Raw genomic sequence first — 10,819 nt, forward strand, 5'->3', positions numbered from 1 at the left:
ACATCATGACAGATTCAACTGTGCACACACCTCACGCATCTTCGAATCATAGTTGAGAAGGAATCCATTACTTTTTTACGTAATTTCGGAATCGCCACGTTATTTTTGGCGACAGTAATTTGTTGCTGAAATTGGTTACCGATGTTTGTAACGAATTATTCTAATTACTCGTTATATTAAAAAAAAAACGTGGACATATTACAGAAACTGGAGCAAGAGGACTGTTCGACCGCCCGCTTGATCGGAGCTTAAAAATAAACGAGTGCTCGCGGCCATGCACTTATTAGTACTGCATCGTGGGTTTCCCCTTTGGGGAGTACCACATAGAACCGCAGTAGGTGCCTTGGGTCCCTAAAAGAACCTGTTTATTTGACGAATATGCCACACGTTTGCCCGAGGACAAAAAAGTCCGCGATAACGGCGCTGTCTCTATTGACAGTACCACATCTTGGGGTCCGCGTTGCCACTACATATATATATATATATTGAGAGTAACACGGAAGGGGGAGGGTCACAACAAGAAGGCACGGCTCTGTCGAGCAGACCCTGCCCCGGTGAGAGTCGCGCCTACGTCGTATTTTTCGTTCTCTAAACGATGCAAATTGTAGTCATGGATACACACAAAAAAAAAAACACAAAAAAAAACACAACGAAAAAAAAAAAAAGATATTGCTACGCGCGGGCGCGCCTTTTTATTCTTGTCACCCTTATCTCCCTGGTCTCACATTTTCGCTTCTTTTTATTTGTGACGTCAAAGTTACAAAATTAAGAAGGTTTGTAAGCGATATTTCTATAATATTTAATAACAGCTTTAGTAAAACATGCTTTCTTAGTTCAATGGCGAACAGATTACGGCCCTTCTTTTTGAAATACCGAAAATCGGAGTCCGGAGTGATGTCGCCTCCTGGCTTTTTATTCTCCCTCGGAGAACATGGCGGCGCTCGACGCATGTAGCACTGAGGATGATCGGTGAGTCGGGGAATCGAAAGAAATTCTCTTTTTGGGGTTCCCGACGACCTCTCAGACTTTGAACTTGAAAGGAAATCGTCGAACGTTTAAAAGAACTGGGTTTGGCGTGTGCGTACCGAGTTTCGGTTGTGACCCTGCCGGGGCAGCCTTTCACGCAGAACCGGCACGACGTGGCCTCTCACGTCGCTCACAAAAGTTGACTGCGCGTTCTCCTCGACCTCACACCGTTTCAAAGAATTGGAAATCACTTAAAGGGCCCTGAAATGAGTCCAAACTCATAAGTTAAGCGTCGTCCCCTCACTGCGATAGGCGGCAGGCACGGAGAAGAGCGTGATCGCGAGACGCGACCGAACACTACACTCTGGGGGTCTGGACAGTTCGGAGGCGTGAGATAAACTGGAGTTGCAGAACGACTCAATGTTTGACGTCACTGCACTGGCGCGGATCGCGCGGGGACTTCAAATTCGGCTTTGGGAAATTGTTTTTTACTTCACAAAGTATTTCAAATGCACCTCAAGTGTCCTTAGACTTACCAGCATTTATTTGTAAGAAAAATGCGCGGATGCTTTTTGTGTATGTTCATTTTTCAAATATTGCTGTATTTCGGTGATTTTCGGACGAACGTTAAAAATAATTATTATAATTAGTACAGGTGAATACATTCCATGAAAAAAAAAAACTGAAAGCTGAAGTCTGAGAGGGGGGGGGGGGGGGGAGTTCCTACAAAAACACTTTTAGCTAGGTCAAATATATCAGAAATGGGTGTCCTTTGGTTTTGACCCATTTTGTATTGTTGGCGCCAACGGTTGTTTACCGGTGTTTTGCGGATGAAACCCGTTTTGTTACAACGGCGGATGCTTATCGATGTTTTTCAGTTAAAACCGAGAAGAAAACAGCCTACTTATAAGTTCCAACGAAGGGGCCTTCTCCAAGATATTGGACGTTAGAACTGTAAAAACAGAGCTGATGCGGTTCAAAACGTCATATTCGGACGCTATAAGTTGCCTTGCACGCTCCTCGCGCCATTTAGAACAGAAGATAATATACGAGAATATATTAGAATGCAATATTTTTGTACGTAAAGGACGAGCCTGTTGTTATGGGTACTGCAGAGTATAAGGAAGGCACAAAGGGACAAACTATGGAAGTTGTCGTTTGTCGTTGTTGTCCGTCCCTCTGCCCCTTCTTCATATGTAATATTATTATTTTTAAAGATATAGATTTTAAACACACACTACCGAGTTAGCTTAAGCCTCATGACGTTGTGCGCCTGGCTCGGCAGGTGTCGAAAACGGACCGTTATCTTTACTGAAAAGTTTCCACATAAAAAAAAATTAATTCACGGAGCGACACTCTAAATAGATCAGGACCTATTAAGACACAACACTAACAACAATAAATACAAGGAGTTTAGTGAGAAATAAAACCAAACCAAAACAAAATTATGTTAAAATGTTTTCACTGTTCTATGTTTCATTGCGCGTTATTAAGTCTTGTTTTACCTGATACAAAGTAAAGTGTTTGATAAGTCGTCGAAAATATCAGACACTTAACATACTCGCGTACGTTTACCATATTTCGTCCTAACACGCGGCATATCAAATCGAAGTGAAGGCGTAAGTGGGCGTTTTGAAAGTATGAGGTATTTCAGAGGTGTCGAAACATGACGGTCTTTGACAAGGCGTAACTTTGGTAGATCAGTAAATAGCATAAAAGTTTACCTCTCTGGAAATTGAAATTTTCAGAGGTTGTCTAGAACAGCCGTGCGGAAATATTAAATTACAATTTTCTCCCTTTAAACCTTCTCACTCCTGCATACAATAAAAAGACTAGAATGAAAGGGGCGACCGGCTTATAGCCTAAATTGTTCACAATGCCACACCCACATCTTCTTCCAGTGGGCTGTTCTTTAACAAAAGGCAAGAAACTGAACTGTTCCTTTGCTCCTGTAGTTTACCCAAAGTTGCGCACACATTTTCCGTTGATCCTTATTCTGAAGGAAAAATGGCATAATTATCATGTTCGTCATTTGTTGTTTCGGTCATGCTGTAAAGTGTTTTAAATAGCAGTAAAAAGTGCAGTATTGTGCTAGCTCAGTGTTTATTTTTTACTAATGTTTGTATAATTGAAAGAGCAAGCAAATAGTTTCCTTATTTTCCTCCTCCTTCCCTCTAACCCTACTAGAAAAGAAAGGCCGCTCTATGCCACTGGAGCCCCGTATCATTTGCAGCGTCCGCCCGTCAGAACACTTTGACATCGTGCCGTTGTATCGGTTTTTATGGTTTTTCATGCCCCATACTTCCAATAGTAATAAAAAAAAAAGAATAATAAAAACAAGACGAAATACGAGGGAAGATAGCTACCGAATGTGCGGGATCTACGGGACGGTACCTCCGGAGATGCCGGCAACGGGAGGCAAGTTTAGGGGAGACGGTCTGCGCATGCGCCGAAAGTTACTGGAGATAGGTCCATTCTTATGTGGGCACAACGTTCCAAAAGAACAATGCCCCTCCTTTTCGCACAAGTTCACTTTGAGGCCGCTCCAAATTAATATAATGAAGTGACTGACGGTCCAACCTCGCGTCGCTGCTTCAGCAGCCCGTTCCAAGCATAGGCATAAAAAACAAGAAGAAAACAAGCCGCCACAGGATAGTAAAGAGAACGAAAGAGTGCCGCCAAGAAAAACGGCAAAAGAGGCACAAACAGAGCGGGGAGACCAGTCGAAAGGGGGCGGTGGAGAGAAAGAGATAGGGAGAGACAAAAGAGAGAAAGGGAGAGTCCCCAAGTGGGCGTCTCTTCCCACACACACAATGGCGGTAGCAGCTGGGACCGGCACTCGCGGAATGCGAACTCGGGCGGGCACCTCATATCCAGGATATTCCCGCCGATCCCCGTTACGACACTGCGTCATCTAACTTTCTGACAGTTTGTTATACGGGAATATGAGGCAGAGCTTTAACACGACTGCGCTCCTTTTATTTCACGCGGACGGGGTGAGCGGCGGGAAGGGAAAAAAAGAGAGCGTCGCAGATAGCGGACGAAACGCGCATTCCTGTCTCGCCCCCTCCCCTACGCCCACCAGCGCGCCCCCTTTTAATGCGCTTCGTCTCCGCCAGAGGGCGCGACATTACCCAGGCAGGAGCGACACCTATTGACATTCCTGGAAGCTCGGATAACTATATCGCTTATTAAATTTCGTCCCGACCGGGCCTCTGTTTCTGTCGCTTTTCTTTTTTTGATAGACCTTTTTGGAGAGGGAGAAGAAAGCGCAGGTGTGTGTTACTTTCGGGGTCTTTCTCTCTCCCTCTGTCCCCCCTCCTCCCGCTCCTCCTCCCTTATTCTTTTTCCTTCGATTTACTCCCCCTATAAAAGAAGTGACTTCCTTTTGTCATTAGGTTTCGCCGAAGCCGATCCGCTAATCGTTCCAAGAGCCGAGCGAAGCCGAAAGTGAATCGACGGGAAGAGTGAGACCACGTGTTCGACGCGCGCTTTGAGGAATGTGTCATAAGCGACGCTGTCACGTGTGCAGCGTCGGATGACTCTCGTTTGGCGGGGACTGAGTGGATATCGCGGCTTTTGACGAGCATCGAGGGAGGGAGTGCGAAAATGTATAGCAACGAGGAGTCATTATTGTGTCCTCGTTGCTTTGTGTTTTTCTCCTCTCGCGCGGTTTATAAAATTGCCGCGTTTGTTCATAAGCTAAGCACGCGAAACACGTGGGTGCTTGCCGCCTTCGGATATGTGCTCATCGTAAACCTAATACGAAATAATTTGTATTATTCTTTTTGGATAATGTGAGTTTTCATTTCTTTTTGTTTGAACGCCCGGTTACTGCTCACTGTGCATTCCATTACGGCGCTTAGAACGGTCTCCAACTGGCGTGCTTAGCGTCCTACCTCGCCCATGCGTCAAAAGTGTTCCGGAAGTGACATCCCAAATTTGTCAGAGACACTTAAAGGGAGTGTCCGGTGAAATCCGGAAGTTCGTAAGTTTTCGCGCTACTCACGTCGAGGGAGCCTAGATATAGACATATGCAATTTTTATTTTACAAAAGGAGCCCCGATATTAGTTTTAAATCAATTATCAGCGTGCATACGAAACTGTACAGCGATTTCCGCAAATAACAATGGCCGACGTTGCGATGGAGTCGTGACGTCAGATCAGTGATAGAAACATCGGGTTTGCGGTTGCAATATGCCGTTTGGGTGAAATCTACAATTAATACTGCCTATATGTGGGGTATGTAGCGCTGTGTACTTTGTAATATAATCTCCGTAGTGCAGTCCGTAGGCGTACGGAAAGCGGTTCGCGTTGGGTTTGTCGGGTTATTAGTAAAAAAAAATCCAAAACAGCCGTCCGTCTCGACCAGCTGCGCGCGAGTCCCACGGGCTGAAATACCTTCTCGGCAACGATTTGCTCTGTCTTTGCGAAGGAGAGTGATAAGGCTGCCAGTATTTTTGACAACACCCAACTGAGCATCAAGCGGAATGGCCAAATGTTTTCGTAATTTTGGTTTTGATGTGTACTTGATACGTTAGATATCATACGTCGCTGGCGGCTTTTGATATCACGTCGCTGGCGTTACAACGCCATGCCGTAGAATGTCTAGTCACAGAACGAGCACGGTATATTTTGCCTCAAGATTGAGTGAAAGTCGGGTTGCGAACGCGAGTTCATACGTTTTTACTGGAGCCCTCATTGCAAAAACACGCGTCGTCCAGCTGTCGCAGCAGATGAGCGATGTTGGGAGCTCGGGTGAGCCACCGAGGATGGGCTCGCACCTTCGATTCGACCGCTTTGCCCCTCATGACTATGTATTACCCCTAATGCCTTTTTCTTTCTTTTTTTTTTTTTTTTTATACTTACTGTTAACCTAGGTTAACCTTTCTGTTCTTCCTCTTCTGACCTTTTCTCTCTTTTGGGAAAAAGGCGGAGTTAACGTCGCTGCAAGCACTTGCTTTGAATACTTTACTGCTTGTAAGTATCTCAGCCTAACACTAGAATGATTGGTGATGTATTTTACTGTGCGTTTTGCCATGCCATAGATCAAAACACAAACTAGCTTCCTCTCTACCAGTATAGCAGTGTCATTTTGATTTTTTCTTTTTTTTTTTTTTCAATTTCTTTGTTTTGTTGCACAAAATGACTTCACAGCTCTTGAATCACATGAGTAACGCACAGCAGACCAAATATAAGAACCCGCAAATTGGCCCTTATTTATTAAATATGTGTGGTGCAAGGAATGCAACTGTTTCATTGGTGCCTAAACCCATTTGCATCCCATGGTAAAGGTTACATTTGCAATTGTATGTGCATTTGGGTGCCGATGGAACAACACATTTGGGTGCCAGATCATAGTGCCGAGCTTGCTGCTCGGCACTAATCTATGATCTGGCACCGATTTCGTAAATGGGCTGCGTTGAGAGCTCTGGAGCCTGGAGCTACAGGTTCGTCAGACTGACTTGTCTGGTTTATACATTTTTGCAAAACTCTATCATCACAAATATGAAAGTTAAAACCTTTACAAGCACCTGTAAAATGTATTCACAGAAAAATTGAGTGGAAAATCTATCAGTGAGCAAGGAAGTCCACCAATAGGAAAAACAGTACACAACCAATGTTTATTCTGGAACTCACTTGAGATTTGATACAATGATAAGCAATTAAAAAAATTTCAAGGGACAGATTTCTACCAAGGTTCAAAGAGCACTGCCATACTAGAGTTGGTGACAGGTGAAAAGAACGATAGGTGCTCTGCCTACAGTACGTAATTTTTGGCCTTGATAGCACGAGCGTGCACGCTCAGCCAAAGCTTGGCAGAACGGGATGAACGCATTCTGCATGGGAATTCGACTGCACTCTTAAACTGTCACCAACCATAGATAACCTTAGGAAGAAAATTCAAAAGCAATTGAAATAAAGATTTAAAAAAAATACTATCGTAATGGTATGACTGGAATAAATTTACTAGCAAATGGCTACAGCACAGAAAAATGCACCAGAACTGTCCTACTCAATAAATATGGGATGTTATAAAGCGGAAAAGCATACACAATTTCACTGTTAAAATGGTCAGAGGTACCAGACCACTGTTCATACTGTTGTGTATAGCAAACTGTTGTTGCGCGCTCTCGAGAAAGGGCGCCACCTCACCGGCGCACAGGCCAACGAGGAGACGAAAAGAAGACTGACGTGGCCAAGATGGCGTAACGAATATATCAATAAACACATTCTCTTTTGACGTAAGAATGTTCGGCCTTGGAAACATGACATGGTGGGAGCGATAAAAGAAAAGAAAGAAATGAGTAACCTCAAGAACAAGAGGATGCCATCCAGAGATGGGTGAGCGCCCACCAACTACTCAACATGCCGGACAAAGAAGGAAACGCCTCCAAAAAAAGGGCAGCAGCAACGCAGCAGCAAAATGGCCGGAACTTCTTCAACCCGTACGCCATTGAACTTCCAGGAAAGTTGGACTTCCATGACAAAGAAAATCAGGAACCATGATTCATCACAGCAATGGTGGAAGGATGTCCAGTGCACTTCAAAGTTGATGCAGGAGCGGATGTCGGTGTTATTCCTCCGTCCCAGTACGACAATAACCGCATCGAGAAACCAAGGACACCCAACAAGAGGCTCTTTGGACCTGGCTGAACACCCATCACGGCAAAGGGAATGTCGGACACAAACCATTTCATGGCACAGCAGGTCAATGCACCAACAAGTTTTTATAGTGGAAGGGCTACAGACTGCACTGTCGGGACGACCAGCCATACAAGCTCTTGTCTTTCTGGCACACTTGGAGACGGTGGAGACAAAAACACAGGAAAACCCGACTCAAAAAGGCAAGTCTCCCGAGGCAAGACGAGTTTAGCACGCTGTTCACGGGACTGGGTGAAATGAAGACAGCCTACAGGGTGACGCTCCAAACGAATGCTACACCTTATCCAGTGGCAGCTCCTTGACGAGTACCTGTTCCACTCCTGCCCAAAGTCAAAGACCAACTCGAAAGCATGTAGAAACTGGGAGTCATCAGGCAAGTTGACCATGCAACGCCCTGGTGTGCGCCTATGGTCATTTCAAAGAAAAAGAATGACGAGATCAGAATATGCGTCGACTACGGACAACTAAACCAGAAAGTGATCCGGGAGAGAGTCATCATACCAACAGTGGAGAAAAACCTGGCAAAGTTGGGCAATGTGAAGTTCTTCAGTGAGCTCGATGCCAACGCTGGCTATTGGCAGACACCCCTTGCACCAGAATCTAAAGACGTGACCACTTTCACTACGCCATTTGGGAGATTGCAATTCCTGCGGCTACCCTTTGGCATTGCAACAGCTCCAGAGTTCTTCCAAAGAGAAATGCTCCGCATCCTTGAAGGACTGCCTGGACAAGCGTGCCACCAAGATGACATTGTCGTGTTTAGGAGAGATCAAAGTGATCACGGAGCTAAACAGTGCCTCAGAGAAGCTGGAATGACATTAAATTCACGCAAGTGTGAATTCCGGAAAACAAAAATAAAGTTCCCTTGACACGTGCGGGGACAGAATGGTATTGCCGCAGACCCGGAGAAAGCAGAAGCCATCAGAAAGATGCCACCACCAGAGAACATGACTGACCCGAGGTCCTTCCTGGGCATAGTGAATCAGTTGGCCAAATTTCTTCCAGGACTGGCTGAGAAGACAAAGCCGCTACCAGAGCTGCTGCTCAACGAAACGAGTTGGTGTTGGCACCAACCTCCGCAAAGAGCGTTCGACGAGATCAAGGCTGACCTGACAACAACTCGTGTCCTGTGCTATTACTATTCCAGAAGCCTCTGACACTATCAACAGACGCTTCATCATATGACTTAAAAGCCATACTCCTCCAAGCCAACAACGAAGGGAAGCAACAAGCCAGTGGCATACGCCTCCCAGGCTTTGTCACCAACAGAGCAAAAGTATGCTCAGGTAGAAAAGGAGGCTCTCGCTGCAACGTGGGTGTGTGAGCATTTCAGGATGTATGCGGTCGAACTGCACTTTGTGATTGAGACTGACCACAAGCCACTGGTGCCTTTGTTCTCGATGAAGAGCATTGACGAAATGACTTGACTTCAGCGTTTTTGCATGTGCTCGGATACGATTTCACAATCGTGCACATACCAAGAAAGGACATGCACACTGCCGACGTCTTGTTGCGAAAACCACTGCAGTGCCTAGATGAAAACCTGGCATCAGCAATCGAAGAGTACAAACTACTGACGATTGAGCAGCTGCCAGCCTCCACTGACATGCTAAACAGGACTAGAGCCGAGCTGCAAAAAGACAAGATGACATCAAGCGTCATGCACTGTTGTGCAACAAAATCGCCGAAAACGGAGACGTTGACACCATAAGTGCACAAGTATGCAAGTGTGGCTGACGAACTGTCAGTTGTACATGGTCTCCTGCTCAGAGGAACAAGGCTCGTCTTTTCCCCAAATCTACGTCAGGAAGTGCTGGAAAGACTTCACACAGGACACCAAGGTACCGTCAGGTGTCGCACAACAGCACTATAGTCTACATGGTGGCCAGAGATCGGCCAAGACATCGAGGCGTTCGTGAGCAGATGCCCAGCCTGCGAGAGGCACCGCCAAGCACCAACTGAGCATCTGCTTCAGACTCCTCTCCCAGAATGTCCATGGCAAGTGGTCGGCACCGATTTGTTCTACTTCAAAGGAAGGAACTACATCATAGCCATGGACTATTACTCAAAGTGTTTTTAACTTGAAGAGCTACACGGGACACAGATGAAGCGTGTTGTACATTTCTTGGACGACCTGTTCGCTTGCTACAGCATCCCAGATATCATTCAGTCGGACAACGGCCCACAGTATAGCTCACTCCAGTTCGCACAATTTCTGAGTGGCTGGGGCGTAGAACATGTGACATCTAGCCCACACTATCCAAAGAGCAATGGTGAGGCCGAGAGAGCGGTTCAGACGGCCAAAAATATTCAGAAGGTCATTCAAGGCCTTCTGGTACACCCAGCAACGCCAGGCCCCGAGGGCTACTTCCCTGCCGAACTTCTCATGGGCTGCAAGCTAAAGACAAATGTTCCTACAATGCCCGGGGGCATTGCAACCAAAGTGGATGTACCAATTCACGTATCGACAACGAAACAAGGCCATTCGAGAAAGGGAGGTGGAAAACTACAATGTCCGACACAGGACGAAAGAAAGAGCGCCCCTCCATCCAGGTACTGTGGTCCATGTTAGGCAAGGCACCCAACAACAAGGAACCAATGTTGGACCAGAGGATACACGGAGATCATATATCGTCCAGACAGCCGTCGGGAATGTCCGTCGTACAAGAACACCTACAAGCAGTGCCTCAAGGAAATCTTCCTAACAATGGAAAACCGGGTTGCCCAGAAGAGGCGAGGCAAGTCACTGCAGCGGTCGAGCCGCGAGACCACCAGAATGTCTCGGCCTCTAATCAAGCCAACGACTCGCTTCTCAAGCGGGGCAGGTGTCGTGTATTGCAAAATGTTGTTGCGCGCTCTCAAAAGAAGGCGCCACCTCACCGGTGCACGGGGCAGCGAGGAGGCGAAAAGAAGACGGACGCGGCCAAGATGGCGTAACGAATGTATCAATGAATATGTTCTCTCTTGATGTAAAAATGTTCGGCCTTGGAACTAAAACTAACAATGCCAAGCTTCAGTACACAAACTTTTGGCAATGCATGGCAAGATAAAGTATCCACTAATTTCAGTAAAAAGCGAACACCAAGTAGGTTGTTTACATCAGAACAGACAAGAAAGCTCGGTGTAAGTCGGAAAGCGTCTAGGCTTTGAAGAACACTCATACCAGAATGTGCACGGAAAAGGCCTG

The 10,819-nt window shown here is 46.1% G+C and overlaps 1 pseudogene; it reads left to right on the top strand.

The window, feature by feature from the left end:
- The first annotated feature begins 7,240 nt into the window (after positions 1-7,240).
- On the top strand, positions 7,241-10,569 carry LOC115316418 (annotated as a pseudogene).
- The last annotated feature ends 250 nt before the right edge of the window (positions 10,570-10,819 follow it).

The sequence above is a fragment of the Ixodes scapularis genome, unplaced genomic scaffold (assembly GCF_016920785.2).
Source record: "Ixodes scapularis isolate PalLabHiFi unplaced genomic scaffold, ASM1692078v2 PGA_scaffold47__10_contigs__length_4178495, whole genome shotgun sequence".
Classification (NCBI taxonomy): Eukaryota; Metazoa; Arthropoda; class Arachnida; order Ixodida; family Ixodidae; genus Ixodes; species Ixodes scapularis.